Genomic DNA, 6,617 nt, shown 5'->3' on the forward strand with positions numbered 1-6,617 from the left:
GTATTAGCACAAGGGACAATAATTAAAATTTGTGATGCATTATTTTCATCTAAATCACCAAGAAATGTATTAAGTTTTCAGGATATTCGATCTAATGGATACCATGTTGAAACAACTAATGATGGTAATAAAGAGTATCTCAATATTACAAAAATGATATCGGGTAAGAAAAGTCTTTTGGAAAAATTATCTATATTGTCCTTCGGATTGCATTATACAAATATTAGAATGATTGAATCTCATGTTACTGAAAATAAAAGGTATGATAACACCTTCAAAGTTTGGCGTGATTGGTTGGGCCATCACGGATCAAATATGATGCGCATAATAATTGAAACTTCAAGTGGTTAGAAGATTTTTCAAGCTAATTAATTGTCTTGTACTACATGCTTTCAAGGAAAATTAATTTCTCATCCATCAATGAACAAAGTTGGGTATAAAAGTCCTAGTTTTGTAAAAAGAACTCAAGGGGATATATGTGGACCAATTCATCCACCATGTGGACCATTTAGATAGTTTATGGTTTTAATTGACTCGTCAACTAGATGGTCACGTGTGTGCTTGCTATCTAGCCGTAATCACGCTTTTGCAACATTATTTACACAAATAATCCGCCTAAGGGCACATCATGTTGCATATGTTCATACACAAAATGGTTTAGCTGAATCGTTAATCAAAAGCCTTCAATTAATTGCAAGACCATTACTAATGAATTCTATACTTCCTATATCGACATGGGGACATGCAGTTTTACATGCAACATCACTTATACACATCAAGCCAACTAGTTATTATAAGTTCTCCCATATTCAACTGCTTTGCGGTCAGGAACCAAATATTTCCCATCTAAGGACGTTTGGATGTGCAATTTATGTACCCATTTCTCCACCTCAACACACAAAAACGGGTCCTCAAAGAATAATGGAAATTTATGTTGGATATGAATCTCCATCTAGTAAATTATTTAGAACCATCAACTGGAGATTTAGTAACATCCAAAAATTACGAGGTAAAAATTTCATTTTTAAATCGATCAAAACACTAATTATCTCTTACCCAAACATTCATTATCCTTTTTTAATTATTCAAAAGTATTTCATGAGAAAACAGTTATCAGAGTACAATCCCAAAATCATCATAATGCGGAAACATGGGTGGATGCGCTGCGATCAAACCGACCCTTTCCCTTTCGAACAAGAAGTACCTGAAACCATAACCATAAAAACCATAAGCATAAAGCTTATTGAGTTCCCCAAAATACCACATATCATACTAACATACAACCAAACATATTTGGGTACTTGCAATCCCCTTCGGTCTATTACAACCGGATACCGGGTCTATTTCACCCCTACCACTACCATACATATCAAACATATAGTGGGCCCTTTCATCATCGGGCCCTGGCCGACATTGATCCCTGCTTGGTATACATATCTGTTAGTCATCAGGCCCCGTTTGGCATCAGGCCCCTCCTGGTATACATGTAAACATATAAACATATAATCATAAAAACACATGCGACAATCACAAAGATAATAACATACAATACAGTCATCGGGCCCCGCCCGACATCAGGCCTTGCCTGGTAAGCATACAAGCATATGACACATGCAAGAATCACACAAACATCTAGCCTCCTAACATAATAAACCAGGGGCCTACATTAGTGCCTTCAATCCATTAAACACAATGAGGAAACTCACCTCATGCTGCTGAATATCACCAATAACAGCTCAGACCGCCGATCCAAAAATCCATGTGCTAACATCATCAAAATAATGCCCAATAAATAATTGGCTCTCAACCCATAACCGAAAACCTAGTCTAATTGCCCAATACCCAGGAAAAAGTTCACTTTACCCTTTCCTCACTTGCCCTAAAAAATTCGAAGTCCAAACCATTAACAACAAAAGCCCAATATGGTCCAATCTTCCAAATTGGGCCCCAAACCCATCATGGGCCTAAGACCAAAGGATCCTAATATACTATAAAAAGCCCAAAATCAGAAGTCTAAGGGCCCAACAAGGGCCAATCTTCAAAAGTCCAAACATGGCCCAATATCGAGAATTGCCAAGCCCAAAAGCCCATCTGCTGAGTACGCGGGGTGTACTTAGCTCGTACGTTTAGTGTACTCCCTCTGGGGCTAGTATACGTAATGTACCAGCTAGGTACGCCCAACTTACTCCGCAAATAACCAAACCACTTCATTAAGCACTTATCCTGTTAAGACCTTAAACCAAACTCTCCAGTCTTATTCTAAATGATAACTTATCCCGTAAAGTTGGAAACTTTACACTCATGCATGGCTTAAAAAGACTCAAAAGTTCAAAAAGAGCTTAATAAAGGTCTTAATTCTTTCTTGGACCAATATCTTTCATAAAGTTGACATTTTTATGAACATGGGGACCAAATGGAGCCAAAATCTAGCATCCATACCTTCTGGAGTAGATTAAAAGCTGAACTGTAACTCAAAAGTCTCCAAAAGTGCATAAAACACACCATAAACTAGATCTAACAGCAAAGACCATCATGGTGAGAATTTTTTACCTCAAAATGACTGCAAATGAGAAGAAGATCATGGATCTACAAGCTTAAGCTATCCCCTCAAGTGCTCTTCTTCTTCTTCTTCTTCTTCTTCATAATCTACCAATAAACACTCTTTCAAGCTTAAAACTCACCAAATCACTCTAGGGTTTCGATTTCAGGATAATGGGAGATGGAGGCTGGTCTAAAATGTCCAAAAGATGATATAATGATGCTTAAATAGGGTACAAACCCTAAAAATTATGGTTTTCATCTGGCTCGAGTACGCCTCGCGTACTCCCAGTATGCCCAACGTACTCAATGAAGTGTTGTGATCCCTTTTGCCTAGTACTCCCAACGTACTCCTTACATACAAGGATTAGCCTTTTGAACCACCAAATTCCAGAGGCCATAACTTCTTCATTCTAAGTTCGATTTCGGCGATCCATATATCCATGGAAAGGTAACAAGAAGCTATACACTTCTATTAACTCATCCTCGCCTTAAAATTTCCCGAACTAAAATCCAAAATTCATAAAAAGCCCAAACTGACACTTTACTGATATACCCCTTGGCTCCAAAACACAAACCGAACCCCCGGATCATCTAGATTACATTACCCACACCCAAATTGTAACAACCCGTTATTTCCGGGCATTATAAATCGAGTCTTGTAACCTCTTTGGAATGTAATAGGAATATCATCGATAAATGAATTATTCAAAAGCTCTGATTGGAGTACACTATGTAGTAGATATCGTCTTAAGGTTTCCAAATATATAAAGAACACTAAAATCCGAGTTATGACGAAGAAGTTATGACCATTCTAAGATTTCTGACAAAACCGACAACACCGATTAAACGGAAAACGCAAAGTTTCAATATGATAGCATTTAGCCTTAGGTATCTAAATGAAAGTTATAGATAACATTAAACTGTGAGCGTACACAAAAAAAACGTCCAAATCTGACTTCGTATGAGGAAGTTATGATTTTTCCAAGATCCGAATATAGCAGTAGACAGCTAAAAACTCGAATCGGAGATCGAGCGACTCTTGGCCGGAATGACCTAAACGAGAATCGAAGGTCTCGACAATGGTATTTCAGCGGTAAAAAGTCTGGCAAAAACCGACATCAGATAAAGAAGTTATGAATTTTCAAAGAAATTCCTTAAACACGATGAGTTTAATATAAATAATAAATAAATAATTTCGGAATCTGCTGACGGAGTCTAAACGAAAGTTGTAGAGCGTAGTCTCACCTACGCGTGGATATAAAGACCATCGAAAACGGAGTTCGTATGAAGCAGATATGAATTTTTGAAGTTTATTAAATAAATTATATATTTATTTTAATCAAAATTTCGGACCTTATCCGAAGAGGAGTCAGCGTCCTCATCCGGGTACGCGCTGCGTACCCCTGTACGCCCTGCGTACCCGAGAGACTTGGCCTCTGATCGTCCACGTCGCCCTATCCGAGCCATCCGACCCGTCCGACCCGTCTGAAGTACCCGACCCGTCCGACCCGCTGTCCCGTCCGACCCGCCGTCCCATCCGACCCGTCTCCCCAGCAACCCGTCCCATCCGACCCGCGTACCCAGCAAACCATCCCATCCGAAGCCGAGGCAGTCGAGGCTTCGGTCATGCATGACGTACGCGTACGCGCTGCGTACAGACGTATGCCCCGCGTACCGAGGCGGTTCAGCCTTCCTATAAATAGGATGCGATGGCTTCCGAGAAAAATGCTCATTTCTCTCCTCTCTCTCACAATCTTGCCTCGTTTTCCGTGCCCGTTCAAAACCGAAGCTCTGGTCTTTTTGCTCAAGTCCCGAGGGTCGATTTTACTCCCGAGATTCCCGAGAGTCCCGAGGAAAATCCGTTTCTCGAGACGAAACTCTGTCCGGTTTTCCATCTCGCTATCTTCAAACTATCAGGTGAGTTCATACCCCTGCAAGCACACTTTAAATGCGTTTTTAAATGCTTTTTATACTCTTTTAGGGGGGGGGGGGGATACAAGTAAACACACGACTAAAATCGTGTGAAACATCGATCTTTTTATATACTTTTCATACTGTTGCTTTAACTGTCTTATGAAGTCATTATCATGCAAAACGCCTCACAACACAACTTTACCCTCTTGGGATACAATATGTTTATAAATAGAAATATGTTTTATTTATACGTTTGCATACAAATACATCATATCAAGGGTAACATTCTTTACTAAATCATTTTATGCATTCAAAGAACTTATGATTTATGCTTTGTCAAACATTGTGAAAAAGGATAAACTTTGCATACAAACTACTACTTTAATACAGACTTAGTTGAGAATCCATGAGACGTGTACATCTTCAAACACTGCCTTTTTGATAAAAGGTATCGCTACAAGTCCTGTCTATAACCAGAGTCTCCCGTTCGGAGAACGTGTCAAATGTGTATAGATCTATACGGGAAATCATGATCCCGCGCCCTGACTGTTAGCTACAGTCCGTCTTTTGGGGTGACAGTTGTCATAACGCTACGACGCCTGAAGAACGTCGCTACAGGCATATTATGTTTAGTATGGTTATAAAACTCATCGGATATACAATTATTATGGTATTATGCTTTTATGAACGAGTAGCTATTAAAACTATTCTTCATCTAACAAGTGCGATCTTCGTATAGCTTTACTATGTAAAACTATGACACAACTTACAAGCACGTCGTTTGCTTGCGATTTTCGGTCTTAGAGACTGCCAGTTATGTCAGGAAAATAAGGGTTTTTCCTGTATACAAACCAAACAACTAATAGGAAAATAAGGGATTTTCTCGGTACAATTAGTTGCAACTTATATCACGAACATTCATATGCATTTCATACTTTTATAAGAAAATAAGGGTTTTTCTTGGAAAACACAACAAATCATATCTCAACTATTAGGGAAAATATGGGATTTTCTGGATCTAATACATTCATTTTCAACACACGAATCATAACTCGTTACAATGGAAATACTACATTTTCTGGAAAACATACAAACACTTTCGAATGGCATACATCTTCTCAAAACACCACTTATGAACTCACCAACTTAAATGTTGACACTTTTTCTTTGAAATAACTTGTATTCTCAGGAAACCGCTAGACCAGGTAGCAACTACTTCTGAAGACTAACGCGCTGGCGTTAGTAACATATTTTGGATCACCATTTTGTATTTGATTTCTTTTGCAAACATGTAACATCTACAATCATGTAAACTTTTCAAATATATTTATATTATGGTGGTGTGTACTTTCCTTTCTATGAACTGTTATGATACTGAATATGACGTCCTCCGCCCCCGAACGTTTCCGCCGTTCTGGTTTGGGGGTGTGACAGATTGGTATCAGAGCATCGTTTATAGTGAATTAAGTATATCAAAACCATTTTTGGTATACAACTATAAACTCAACTGGACAAAAACACTCTGAGAAGAGTCATACTTTTGAAATTAAATTTATTTAGTTTTTGTAAAGTAAGCATGCATTCGTTTCGTACTAATAACAGTTTCACATCGGACCATTTTAGAAGTATTATAAATAAGTTGTGCAGTGCAGGTACGCCTTGGGACATGTAATCGGAACTGGGAAGGATATAGCCTGATCAACTATATTTGTCTGAGAGCCGACTAACGTGTGCCGAGGGGTGTCTGCAGTGGACAACAAATTTTAAAACTTACCAAACCGTTACTAGAATCAAACACAAGAATTTAAATACTATAGGAGTATTTGCTATCTAAACTAATTTAACTTACATGTTTTGCATGTTTCAACTTTATTCAATTCTTATGACCCTATTTCTCGTACAGTCAAATGGCTGGATTTCACCACCCCAATGACCCCTACTTTCCCAACCAAGGCAACGGAGGATGGATCGAAGATGATCCCGAAGAGGATGAGGAACCCATAGAAGTGGGTGATGACTCCGGTACTGACTCAGAGCCGGAAGTGATCGATCCACCACCCATTCAACCTCCTGTCCATGTGAGGAACTTCCAAGGACCCACTCCCGTCTGGGGGAGTCACCTCCATCATTGGAGCCAACAACAAGGCATACGCCCTCCCTAC

Source organism: Lactuca serriola, chromosome 8, assembly GCF_051521515.1.
Source record: "Lactuca serriola cultivar US96UC23 chromosome 8, Lser_US96UC23_V15, whole genome shotgun sequence".
In the NCBI taxonomy this organism is placed as follows: domain Eukaryota; kingdom Viridiplantae; phylum Streptophyta; class Magnoliopsida; order Asterales; family Asteraceae; genus Lactuca; species Lactuca serriola.